The sequence below is a fragment of the Prenolepis imparis genome, unplaced genomic scaffold (assembly GCF_030444845.1).
Source record: "Prenolepis imparis isolate NDT839.2.m4 unplaced genomic scaffold, iyPreImpa1.0 SCAF_10, whole genome shotgun sequence".
In the NCBI taxonomy this organism is placed as follows: Eukaryota; Metazoa; Arthropoda; class Insecta; order Hymenoptera; family Formicidae; genus Prenolepis; species Prenolepis imparis.
This window is the reverse complement of record NW_028141168.1, coordinates 7,377,939-7,390,966: the sequence shown is the minus strand read 5'-3', so window position 1 is coordinate 7,390,966 and position 13,028 is coordinate 7,377,939. Positions and strand designations below refer to the sequence as shown.

The following is a 13,028-nucleotide window of genomic DNA, read 5'->3' as shown; positions in this document are numbered from 1 at the left end:
GTCTCGTGGATGGCAATAAAATTTATCACATTAACTTTTGTCATAATTTCTATTCATTCTAAAATATCTTCAATACGTAAATACAAAGTGATCTCAATCAATTTTTCAAACTAACAATAAGATAAGCATATTATTGATATAGGAATAAATATTCTGTATCGAGAAATGTCAATTGTATAATTAATAACAAAATTTAGAACATCTTTTTTATATTTATCTATTAACATTATTCAACACAGAAGGGCATTAATTACATACGATGGTTTAACTCATTTTCATATTTGCATACAAATATCAAGATTCCCTTTTCTAAAAAGTGCATGTTAAGTCGATTCTCGCAAGTATTGTTGCCTCTTTTCCGCGATGCTGATTGGTTATCTCGATGTGTGCTGCGTTGTACATTACTTCATATTGATAAAAGCCTGTCAAGGTTGAGCGACGCATTTTGACAGTTCAAATGTATATACGCATTTTGACAGTTCAAATGTATATATTGAGAGGTTAATAGTGTATTCAATTTGTGAATGCAATTATTGTGATTTATATTATGATATACATGATATTATGTGTACATATCATTAAATTAAATTAAAGAAAATATAGATAAAGAAGACGAAGAAAGGAGGAAGAGGAAGTAGGAAAGAATAGAGAGAAAGGTATGTGTAGTAAAGTATATATATTTTATAAATGTAATAAATAAAGCATTATTTAATCCAATTTACATTATTTTATCAAGAGTTTTATGCGTTATTGTTGTGTAGATATTATTAATAAAGTACTATAGTTAAATATTATTAATGTTATTTAATTTTATTGATAATTAATATTATTTAATTTACTTATAGAATATTAAAATATTAAAATATTACTAAATTATATATTACTTCGTTAATGTTTAAATATTATTAGTTTTAATAAATTTTTTTATGTTTTATTTAAAGTTATAGAAAAGACCAATTATTTTTTTAATTATACCATTAATTTTATTACTCATAGATAGAGAAGAATAGAAAGAGAGAAAAAAGAGTAGGAAAAAAAAGAGAGAAAAAGAGAAAGGAGAAGAAGAGAAGAAGGCTTTTTAATTAAAATTGAAGAGAAAGAATAAGCAAAAGAAATAAAGAAAAAGGATTGATTGAATGACTGAAGGAAAAGAGAGAAGAAAAAATATAATATTAGGTAATATTTTTATTAAATTTTTTAAATGTTTTAATATTATTATATCTTTAATAATTTTAAAAATATTTTATTTATAGTTAATATAAAGGAGAGATGCATTATATTATTAATAGACAAAAATAGAAGAAGAGAAAGAGAAAAAGATAAAGGGAGAGTAGAAAAAAAAGCTTTATTTAAGATTAAAGAAGAGGATGAATAAGCAAAAGAGAAAGAAGAAAAGAAAAGAAGAAAAAGGAAAAGGGAGAAGAAGGAATATATTAAGTAATAAAATTTTTATTGAATTGTTTAAATGTTTCAATAGTATTATAATTTTAGTAACTTTTTAATTAATTTGTTTTTGTTTTATTTTATTAATGTTAAAAAAGAACCTAATTATTAATTATTAATTATTAATTATGTTATTAATTATATTATTAATAAATAGAGAAGAATAGAAAGAATGAGAGAGAGAGAGAGAGAGAGAAAAAAGAGTGAAAAAAGGAAGAAGAGAAAAAAGAGTAGAAAGCTTTATTTAAAATTAGAAAAGAGGATGAATAAGTAAAATATAGGAAGAAAGAGTGAAAAAGGGTAAAGAAAAAGAGAAGAATGAATTTAAAATTAGGTAATAATATTTTTATTAGATTTTTTAAATATTTGAATATTATAGTTTTTTAAAATGTTTTATTTATAAAGTTCTTAATGAAAACATAAATTATATTATTAATTATATTATTAGTAGATATAGAAGAATAGAAAGAAAGAGACTAAAGAGAAAAAGAGTGGAAATAAAAGAGAGAAAAAAGAAAAGGAGAAAAAGAGAAGAAAGTTTTATTTAAAATATAAGAAAAGGAAATAAGAGAGTGAAAATGAATAAAGGAGAGAGAAAGAAAAAGGAAAAGTAGATAAAAGCGAAAAGTTTTATTTAAAATTAAAGAAGAGATGGAGAATAAAAGAAAAAAGGTAAATGATTGAAGGAAAAGAGAGAATATGGAATATATCAGATTATAATAATTATTAGGTATTAATTTTTTAATTGTTCGAATATTATTGTAATTTTAATAATCCTTTAAATATTTTATTTAAAGTTAAATGGGCTACTTTCGTGACAGAATTAAAATGTTCAGTTTAAAATGATCCGTGGCTATGATTTGTTAAATTTGAAATTTTATTAGAATCATCATAATTTCAGATTTGATCAATCACAGCACACTAATCACAGCGTACAATTCATTTTAATTTGAATTATTTTAATTTTGTCGTGTAAGGGCATAGGAGACGAATTATAATTATTAATTATATCATTAATTTTATCATTTATAGATAAAGAATAATAGAAAGAGAGAAAAAGAGGGAGATAGAAATACAGAGAAAAAAGAAAACAAAGCTTTATTTAAAATAAAAGAAGAGAAATATTAAGCAAAAGAGAGGGAGAAAAAAAAGATTATAGAAAAAGAGAGAAGAAGGAATATAAAATAAAGTAAATTATCTTTAAATATTTTATTAAAGTTAAAGAGATGAATTGTATATTATTAATTATATTATTAATAGATAAAGAAAGAAAGAGAGGGAGAGAGAGAGAAGAAAAGAAAAAAAGATAAAGGAAAATGAAGAGGAAAAAAGGAGGAAGTTTTATTTGAAATTAAATAAGAAAAAGAGAATAAATAAAAGAGAGGGTGAAAGAGAGAAAAAGACTGAAATAGGAAAGAAGGAATATAATATTAAGTAGTATTTTTTCAGAATTATAAAATATATTATTAAATATAATTAATAAGTTTTAAATATTATTTATATTATTTATATTATTTAATTTTTTAAGGTTCCTTGGCATTTGTTGCGGCCATGTTGGATTTTGACGTCGAAGGTGAGAAAATACACGCTAAAAATTATTGCGTGCTATTTTTAGATAAAAAAATATTTTGATGAAACATAACTTCAGATGGCTTTAGCATACTTTTAAAATAGTCCGAAAACTATTCTTTCCCTTCGAAAATCAATCAACAATCGTAAAATGATCGTGATGCAGATTTTGTCATACGAAATGCGCAGTAGAAATGAGTTTCGACATATATTACCGCGATATATGCATGCAGTCACGCATAACTCGTGATAATGTGCAGCCAATGTACTGTTAAAATGTATATAAGATTAATTTTTTGCACGTTTTAAATATCGAAAATTAAAATTTTTAAGCCGCAAATCCCATACGGCGCAGATTTATATAACGTATATTGGACCAAAAAGATAGTACGCTGGTATGCTTATGGTAAAAAGATAATCTGCAAACAATACATTATTGAATTATATATACGATGAATATTTGGCTCGCCTTAAAATATTAGAAATCGATACTTTTTTACAGTTGACCCTATGCGACGCAATCTTATTCTATGTATATCAAGATAAAACAATTGTATGCTGGTGTCTGTTTGGTACCAAATGATTCTGTAATCAATGTACTATTAAAATGTATAATCGATGAAATTTTGGCTCGTCTTAAAATATTAGAAATTGACACATTTTTGCCGCTGACCCTATGCGACGCATACTTATTATATGTATATCATATTAAAAAATTCGTACGCTGGTGTCTGCATGGTACCAAAAGATTGTGCAATCAATGTACTATTAAAATGCATAATCGATGAATTTTTGACTCGTCTTTAAATATTAGAAATCAATACTTTTTTGACGCGGACCCTGTGCGACGCATCCTTATTTTATGTTTATCGTATTAAAAAATTTGTACGCTGGTGTCTGTTTGGTACCAAAAGATTCTGTAATCAATGTACTATTAAAATGTATAATCGATGAAATTTTGGCTCGTCTTTAAATATTAGAAATCGATACTTATTTACCGCTGATCCCATGCGACGCAATCTTATTTTATGTATATCAAGTTAAAAAATTTGTACGCTGTTGTCTGTTTGGTACCAAATGATTCTGTAATCAATGTACTATTAAAATGTATAATCGATGAATTTTTGGCTCGTCTTAACATATTGGAAATCGATACTTTTTACCGCTGACCCTATGCGACGCAACCTAATTTTATGATTATCGTATTAAAAAATTTGTACGCTGGTGTCTGCATGGTACCAAAAGATTCTGTAATCAGTGTACTATTAAAATGTATAACCGATAAATTTTTGGCTCGTCTTAAAATATTAGAAATCGATACTTTTTTACCGCTGGTACATGCGACGCAATCTTATTTTATGTATATCAAGTTAAAAAATTTGTACGCTGTTGTCTGGTTGGTACCAAAAGATTCTGTAAACAATGTACTATTAAAATGTATAATCGATGAATTTTTGGCTCGTCTTATAATATTGGAAATCGATACTTATTACCGCTGACCCTGTGCGACGCATACATATTTTATGTTTATCGTATTAAAAAATTTGAACGCTGGTGTCTGCATGGTACCAAAAGATTCTGTAATCAATGTACTATTAAAATGTATACTCGATGAATTTTTGGCTCGTCTTAAAATATTAGAAATCGATACTTTTTTGACGCGGACCCTGTGCGACGCATACTTATTTTATGTTTATCGTATTAAAAATTTGTACGCTGGTGTCTGTTTGGTACCAAATGATTCTGTAATCAATGTACTATTAAAATGTATAATCGATGAATTTTTGGCTCGTCTTTAAATATTAGAAATCGATACTTTTTTACCGCTGATCCCATGCGACGCATCCTTAATTTATGTATAGCAAATGAAAAAGTTTGTACGCTGTTGTCTGCTTGGTACCAAATGATTCTGTAATAAATGTACTATTAAAATGTATAATCGATGAATTTTTGGCTCGTCTTAAAATATTAGAAATTGATACTTTTTTACCGCTGACCCTATGCGACGCAACATTATTTTATGTTTATCGTATTAAAAAATTTGTACGCTGGTGTCTGCATGGTACCAAAAGATTCTGTAATCAATGTACTATTAAAATGTATAATCGATGAATTTTTGGCTCGTCTTAAAATATTAGATATCGATACTTTTTTGACGCGGACCCTGTGCGACGCATACTTATTTTATGTTTATCGTATTAAAAAATTTGTACGCCTGTGTCTGTTTGGTACAAAATTATTCTGTAATCAATGTACTATTAAAATGTATAATCGATGAATTTTTGGCTCGTCTTAAAATATTAGAAATTGATACTTTTTTACCGCTGACCCTATGCGACGCAACATTATTTTAAGTTTATCGTATTAAAAAATTTGTACGCTGGTGTCTGCATGGTACCAAAAGATTCTGTAATCAATGTACTATTAAAATGTATAATCGATGAATTTTTGGCTCGTCTTTAAATATTAGAAATCGATACTTCTTTACCGCTGATCCCATGCGACGCATCCTTAATTTATGTATAGCAAATGAAAAAGTTTGTACGCTGTTGTCTGCTTGGTACCAAATGATTCTGTAATAAATGTACTATTAAAATGTATAATCGATGAATTTTTGGCTCGTCTTAAAATATTAGAAATTGATACTTTTTTACCGCTGACCCTATGCGACGCAACATTATTTTATGTTTAACGTATTAAAAAATTTGAACGCTGGTGTCTGCATGGTACCAAAAGATTGTGCAATCAATGTACTATTAAAATGTATAATCGATGAATTTTTGGCTAGTCTTTAAATATTAGAAATCAATACTTTTTTGACGCGGAACCTGTGCGACGCATCCTTATTTTATGTTTATCGTATTAAAAAATTTGTACGCTGGTGTCTGTTTGGTACCAAAAGATTCTGTAATCAATGTACTATTAAAATGTATAATCGATGAAATTTTGGCTCGTCTTTAAATATTAGAAATCGATACTTTTTACCGCTGACCCTATGCGACGCAACCTAATTTTATGATTATCGTATTAAAAAATTTGTACGCTGGTGTCTGCATGGTACCAAAAGATTCTGTAATCAGTGTACTATTAAAATGTATAAACGATAAATTTTTGGCTCGTCTTAAAATATTAGAAATCGATACTTTTTTACCGCTGGTCCATGCGACGCAATCTTATTTTATGTATATCAAGTTAAAAAATTTGTACGCTGTTGTCTGGTTGGTACCAAAAGATTCTGTAATCAATGTACTATTAAAATGTATAATCGATGAATTTTTGGCTCGTCTTGAAATATTAGAAATTCATACTTTTTTACCGCTGACCCTATGCGACGCAACATTATTTTATGTTTATCGTACTAAAAAATTTGTACGCTGGTGTCTGCATGGTACCAAAAGATTCTGTAATCAATGTACTATTAAAATGTATAATCGATGAATTTTTGGCTCGTCTTAAAATATTAGATATCGATACTTTTTTGACGCGGACCCTGTGCGACGCATACTTATTTTATGTTTATCGTATTAAAAAATTTGTACGCTGGTGTCTGTTTGGTACAAAATGATTCTGTAATCAATGTACTAATAAAATGTATAATCGATGAATTTTTCGCTCGTCTTAAAATATTGGAAATCGATACTTTTTACCGCGGACCCTATGCGACGCAACATTATTTTAAGTAAATCAAGTTAAAAAAATTGTACGCTGGTGTCTGTTTGGTACCAAATGATTCTGTAATAAATGTACTATTAAAATGTATAATCGATGAATTTTTGGCTCGTCTTAAAATATTAGAAATCAATACTTTTTTGACGCGGACCCTGTGCGACGCATCCTTATTTTATGTTTATCGTATTAAAAAATTTGTACGCTGGTGTCTGTTTGGTACCAAAAGATTCTGTAATCAATGTACTATTAAAATGTATAATCGATGAATTTTTGGCTCGTCTTTAAATATTAGAAATCGATACTTCTTTACCGCTGATCCCATGCGACGCATCCTTAATTTATGTATAGCAAATGAAAAAGTTTGTACGCTGTTGTCTGCTTGGTACCAAATGATTCTGTAATAAATGTACTATTAAAATGTATAATCGATGAATTTTTGGCTCGTCTTAAAATATTAGAAATTCATACTTTTTTACCGCTGACCCTATGCGACGCAACATTATTTTATGTTTATCGTATTAAAAAATTTGTACGCTGGTGTCTGTTTGGTACCAAAAGATTCTGTAATCAATGTACTATTAAAATGTATAATCGATGAAATTTTGGTTCGTCTTTAAATATTAGAAATCGATACTTTTTACCGCTGACCCTATGCGACGCAACCTAATTTTATGATTATAGTATTAAAAAATTTGTACGCTGGTGTCTGCATGGTACCAAAAGATTCTGTAATCAGTGTACTATTAAAATGTATAATCGATAAATTTTTGGCTCGTCTTAAAATATTAGAAATCGATACTTTTTTACCGCTGGTCCATGCGACGCAATCTTATTTTATGTATATCAAGTTAAAAAATTTGTACGCTGTTGTCTGGTTGGTACCAAAAAATTCTGTAATCAATGTACTATTAAAATGTATAATCGATGAATTTTTGGCTCGTCTTAAAATATTGCAAATCGATACTTATTACCGCTGACCCTGTGCGACGCATACTTATTTTATGTTTATCGTATTAAAAATTTGTACGCTGGTGTCTGTTTGGTACCAAAAGATTCTGTAATCAATGTACTATTAAAATGTATAATCGATGAATTTTTGGCTCGTCTTTAAATATTAGAAATCGATACTTCTTTACCGCTGATCCCATGCGACGCATCCTTAATTTATGTATAGCAAATGAAAAAGTTTGTACGCTGTTGTCTGCTTGGTACCAAATGATTCTGTAATAAATGTACTATTAAAATGTATAATCGATGAATTTTTGGCTCGTCTTAAAATATTAGAAATTGATACTTTTTTACCGCTGACCCTATGCGACGCAACATTATTTTATGTTTAACGTATTAAAAAATTTGAACGCTGGTGTCTGCATGGTACCAAAAGATTGTGCAATCAATGTACTATTAAAATGTATAATCGATGAATTTTTGGCTAGTCTTTAAATATTAGAAATCAATACTTTTTTGACGCGGAACCTGTGCGACGCATCCTTATTTTATGTTTATCGTATTAAAAAATTTGTACGCTGGTGTCTGTTTGGTACCAAAAGATTCTGTAATCAATGTACTATTAAAATGTATAATCGATGAAATTTTGGCTCGTCTTTAAATATTAGAAATCGATACTTTTTACCGCTGACCCTATGCGACGCAACCTAATTTTATGATTATCGTATTAAAAAATTTGTACGCTGGTGTCTGCATGGTACCAAAAGATTCTGTAATCAGTGTACTATTAAAATGTATAAACGATAAATTTTTGGCTCGTCTTAAAATATTAGAAATCGATACTTTTTTACCGCTGGTCCATGCGACGCAATCTTATTTTATGTATATCAAGTTAAAAAATTTGTACGCTGTTGTCTGGTTGGTACCAAAAGATTCTGTAATCAATGTACTATTAAAATGTATAATCGATGAATTTTTGGCTCGTCTTGAAATATTAGAAATTCATACTTTTTTACCGCTGACCCTATGCGACGCAACATTATTTTATGTTTATCGTACTAAAAAATTTGTACGCTGGTGTCTGCATGGTACCAAAAGATTCTGTAATCAATGTACTATTAAAATGTATAATCGATGAATTTTTGGCTCGTCTTAAAATATTAGATATCGATACTTTTTTGACGCGGACCCTGTGCGACGCATACTTATTTTATGTTTATCGTATTAAAAAATTTGTACGCTGGTGTCTGTTTGGTACAAAATGATTCTGTAATCAATGTACTAATAAAATGTATAATCGATGAATTTTTCGCTCGTCTTAAAATATTGGAAATCGATACTTTTTACCGCGGACCCTATGCGACGCAACATTATTTTAAGTAAATCAAGTTAAAAAAATTGTACGCTGGTGTCTGTTTGGTACCAAATGATTCTGTAATAAATGTACTATTAAAATGTATAATCGATGAATTTTTGGCTCGTCTTAAAATATTAGAAATCAATACTTTTTTGACGCGGACCCTGTGCGACGCATCCTTATTTTATGTTTATCGTATTAAAAAATTTGTACGCTGGTGTCTGTTTGGTACCAAAAGATTCTGTAATCAATGTACTATTAAAATGTATAATCGATGAATTTTTGGCTCGTCTTTAAATATTAGAAATCGATACTTCTTTACCGCTGATCCCATGCGACGCATCCTTAATTTATGTATAGCAAATGAAAAAGTTTGTACGCTGTTGTCTGGTTGGTACCAAAAGATTCTGTAAACAATGTACTATTAAAATGTATAATCGATGAATTTTTGGCTCGTCTTATAATATTGGAAATCGATACTTATTACCGCTGACCCTGTGCGACGCATACATATTTTATGTTTATCGTATTAAAAAATTTGAACGCTGGTGTCTGCATGGTACCAAAAGATTCTGTAATCAATGTACTATTAAAATGTATACTCGATGAATTTTTGGCTCGTCTTAAAATATTAGAAATCGATACTTTTTTGACGCGGACCCTGTGCGACGCATACTTATTTTATGTTTATCGTATTAAAAATTTGTACGCTGGTGTCTGTTTGGTACCAAATGATTCTGTAATCAATGTACTATTAAAATGTATAATCGATGAATTTTTGGCTCGTCTTTAAATATTAGAAATTGATACTTTTTTACCGCTGACCCTATGCGACGCAACATTATTTTATGTTTATCGTATTAAAAAATTTGTACGCTGGTGTCTGCATGGTACCAAAAGATTCTGTAATCAATGTACTATTAAAATGTATAATCGATGAATTTTTGGCTCGTCTTAAAATATTAGATATCGATACTTTTTTGACGCGGACCCTGTGCGACGCATACTTATTTTATGTTTATCGTATTAAAAAATTTGTACGCTGGTGTCTGTTTGGTACAAATTGATTCTGTAATCAATGTACTAATAAAATGTATAATCGATGAATTTTTCGCTCGTCTTAAAATATTGGAAATCGATACTTTTTACCGCGGACCCTATGCGACGCAACATTATTTTAAGTATATCAAGTTAAAAAATTTGTACGCTGGTGTCTGTTTGGTACAAAATGATTCTGTAATCAATGTACTATTAAAATGTATAATCGATGAATTTTTGGCTCGTCTTAAAATATTAGAAATTGATACTTTTTTACCGCTGACCCTATGCGACGCAACATTATTTTAAGTTTATCGTATTAAAAAATTTGTACGCTGGTGTCTGCATGGTACCAAAAGATTCTGTAATCAATGTACTATTAAAATGTATAATCGATGAATTTTTGGCTCGTCTTTAAATATTAGAAATCGATACTTCTTTACCGCTGATCCCATGCGACGCATCCTTAATTTATGTATAGCAAATGAAAAAGTTTGTACGCTGTTGTCTGCTTGGTACCAAATGATTCTGTAATAAATGTACTATTAAAATGTATAATCGATGAATTTTTGGCTCGTCTTAAAATATTAGAAATTGATACTTTTTTACCGCGGAACCTGTGCGATGCATCCTTATTTTATGTTTATCGTATTAAAAAATTTGTACGCTGGTGTCTGTTTGGTACCAAAAGATTCTGTAATCAATGTACTATTAAAATGTATAATCGATGAAATTTTGGCTCGTCTTTAAATATTAGAAATCGATACTTTTTACCGCTGACCCTATGCGACGCAACCTAATTTTATGATTATCGTATTAAAAAATTTGTACGCTGGTGTCTGCATGGTACCAAAAGATTCTGTAATCAGTGTACTATTAAAATGTATAAACGATAAATTTTTGGCTCGTCTTAAAATATTAGAAATCGATACTTTTTTACCGCTGGTCCATGCGACGCAATCTTATTTTATGTATATCAAGTTAAAAAATTTGTACGCTGTTGTCTGGTTGGTACCAAAAGATTCTGTAATCAATGTACTATTAAAATGTATAATCGATGAATTTTTGGCTCGTCTTGAAATATTAGAAATTCATACTTTTTTACCGCTGACCCTATGCGACGCAACATTATTTTATGTTTATCGTACTAAAAAATTTGTACGCTGGTGTCTGCATGGTACCAAAAGATTCTGTAATCAATGTACTATTAAAATGTATAATCGATGAATTTTTGGCTCGTCTTAAAATATTGGAAATCGATACTTTTTACCGCTGACCCTGTGCGACGCATACATATTTTATGTTTATCGTATTAAAAAATTTGAACGCTGGTGTCTGCATGGTACCAAAAGATTCTGTAATCAATGTACTATTAAAATGTATACTCGATGAATTTTTGGCTCGTCTTAAAATATTAGAAATCGATACTTTTTTGACGCGGACCCTGTGCGACGCATACTTATTTTATGTTTATCGTATTAAAAATTTGTACGCTGGTGTCTGTTTGGTACCAAATGATTCTGTAATCAATGTACTATTAAAATGTATAATCGATGAATTTTTGGCTCGTCTTTAAATATTAGAAATCGATACTTTTTTACCGCTGATCCCATGCGACGCATCCTTAATTTATGTATAGCAAATGAAAAAGTTTGTACGCTGTTGTCTGCTTGGTACCAAATGATTCTGTAATAAATGTACTATTAAAATGTATAATCGATGAATTTTTGGCTCGTCTTAAAATATTAGAAATTGATACTTTTTTACCGCTGACCCTATGCGACGCAACATTATTTTATGTTTATCGTATTAAAAAATTTGTACGCTGGTGTCTGCATGGTACCAAAAGATTCTGTAATCAATGTACTATTAAAATGTATAATCGATGAATTTTTGGCTCGTCTTAAAATATTGGAAATCGATACTTTTTACCGCTGACCCTATGCGACGCAACATTATTTTAAGTATATCAAGTTAAAAAATTTGTACGCTGGTGTCTGTTTGGTACCAAATGATTCTGTAATAAATGTACTATTAAAATGTATAAACGATGAATTTTTGGCTCGTCTTAAAATATTAGAAATTGATACTTTTTTACCGCTGACCCTATGCGACGCAACATTATTTTATGTTTATCGTATTAAAAAATTTGTACGCTGGTGTCTGCATGGTACCAAAAGATTGTGTAATCAATGTACTATTAAAATGTATAATCGATGAATTTTTGGCTCGTCTTTAAATATTAGAAATCAATACTTTTTTGACGCGGACCCTGTGCGACGCATCCTTATTTTATGTTTATCGTATTAAAAAATTTGTACGCTGGTGTCTGTTTGGTACCAAAAGATTCTGTAATCAATGTACTATTAAAATGTATAATCGATGAAATTTTGGCTCGTCTTTAAATATTAGAAATCGATACTTTTTACCGCTGACCCTATGCGACGCAACATTATTTTATGTTTATCGTACTAAAAAATTTGTACGCTGGTGTCTGCATGGTACCAAAAGATTCTGTAATCAATGTACTATTAAAATGTATAATCGATGAATTTTTGGCTCGTCTTAAAATATTGGAAATTGATACTTTTTTACCGCTGATCCTATGCGACGCAACCTAATTTTGTTTATCGTATTAAAAAATTTGTACGCTGGTGTCTGTATGGTACCAAAAGATTCTGTAATCACTGTACTATTAAAATGTATACTCGATGAATTTTTGGCTCGTCTTAAAATATTAGAAATCGATACTTTTTTGACGCGGACCCTGTGCGACGCATCCTTATTTTATGTTTATCGTATTAAAAAATTTGTACGCTGGTGTCTGTTTGGTACCAAAAGATTCTGTAATCAATGTACTATTAAAATGTATAATCGATGAATTTTTGGCTCGTCTTAAAATATTGGAAATCGATACTTTTTACCGCTGACCCTATGCGACGCAACCTAATTTTATGTTTATCGTATTAAAAAATTTGTACGCTGGTGTCTGCATGGTACCAAA

General features: G+C 29.4%; 1 long non-coding RNA gene across 3 annotated transcripts; it reads left to right on the top strand.

Moving 5' to 3' along the window:
* The first annotated feature begins 539 nt into the window (after nucleotides 1-539).
* Nucleotides 540-2,014, top strand: LOC145941931 (uncharacterized). Of its 3 annotated transcripts, XR_014426259.1 has the most exons (5): nucleotides 540-656; nucleotides 997-1,176; nucleotides 1,254-1,437; nucleotides 1,601-1,777; nucleotides 1,892-2,014. It is a non-coding gene; the product is annotated as an uncharacterized LOC145941931 (long non-coding RNA). The 3 variants fall into 3 exon arrangements; XR_014426260.1 differs by having other exon boundaries at nucleotides 1,254-1,777; nucleotides 1,895-2,014; XR_014426258.1 differs by having other exon boundaries at nucleotides 1,254-1,777.
* Nucleotides 2,015-13,028: the final 11,014 nt, after the last annotated feature.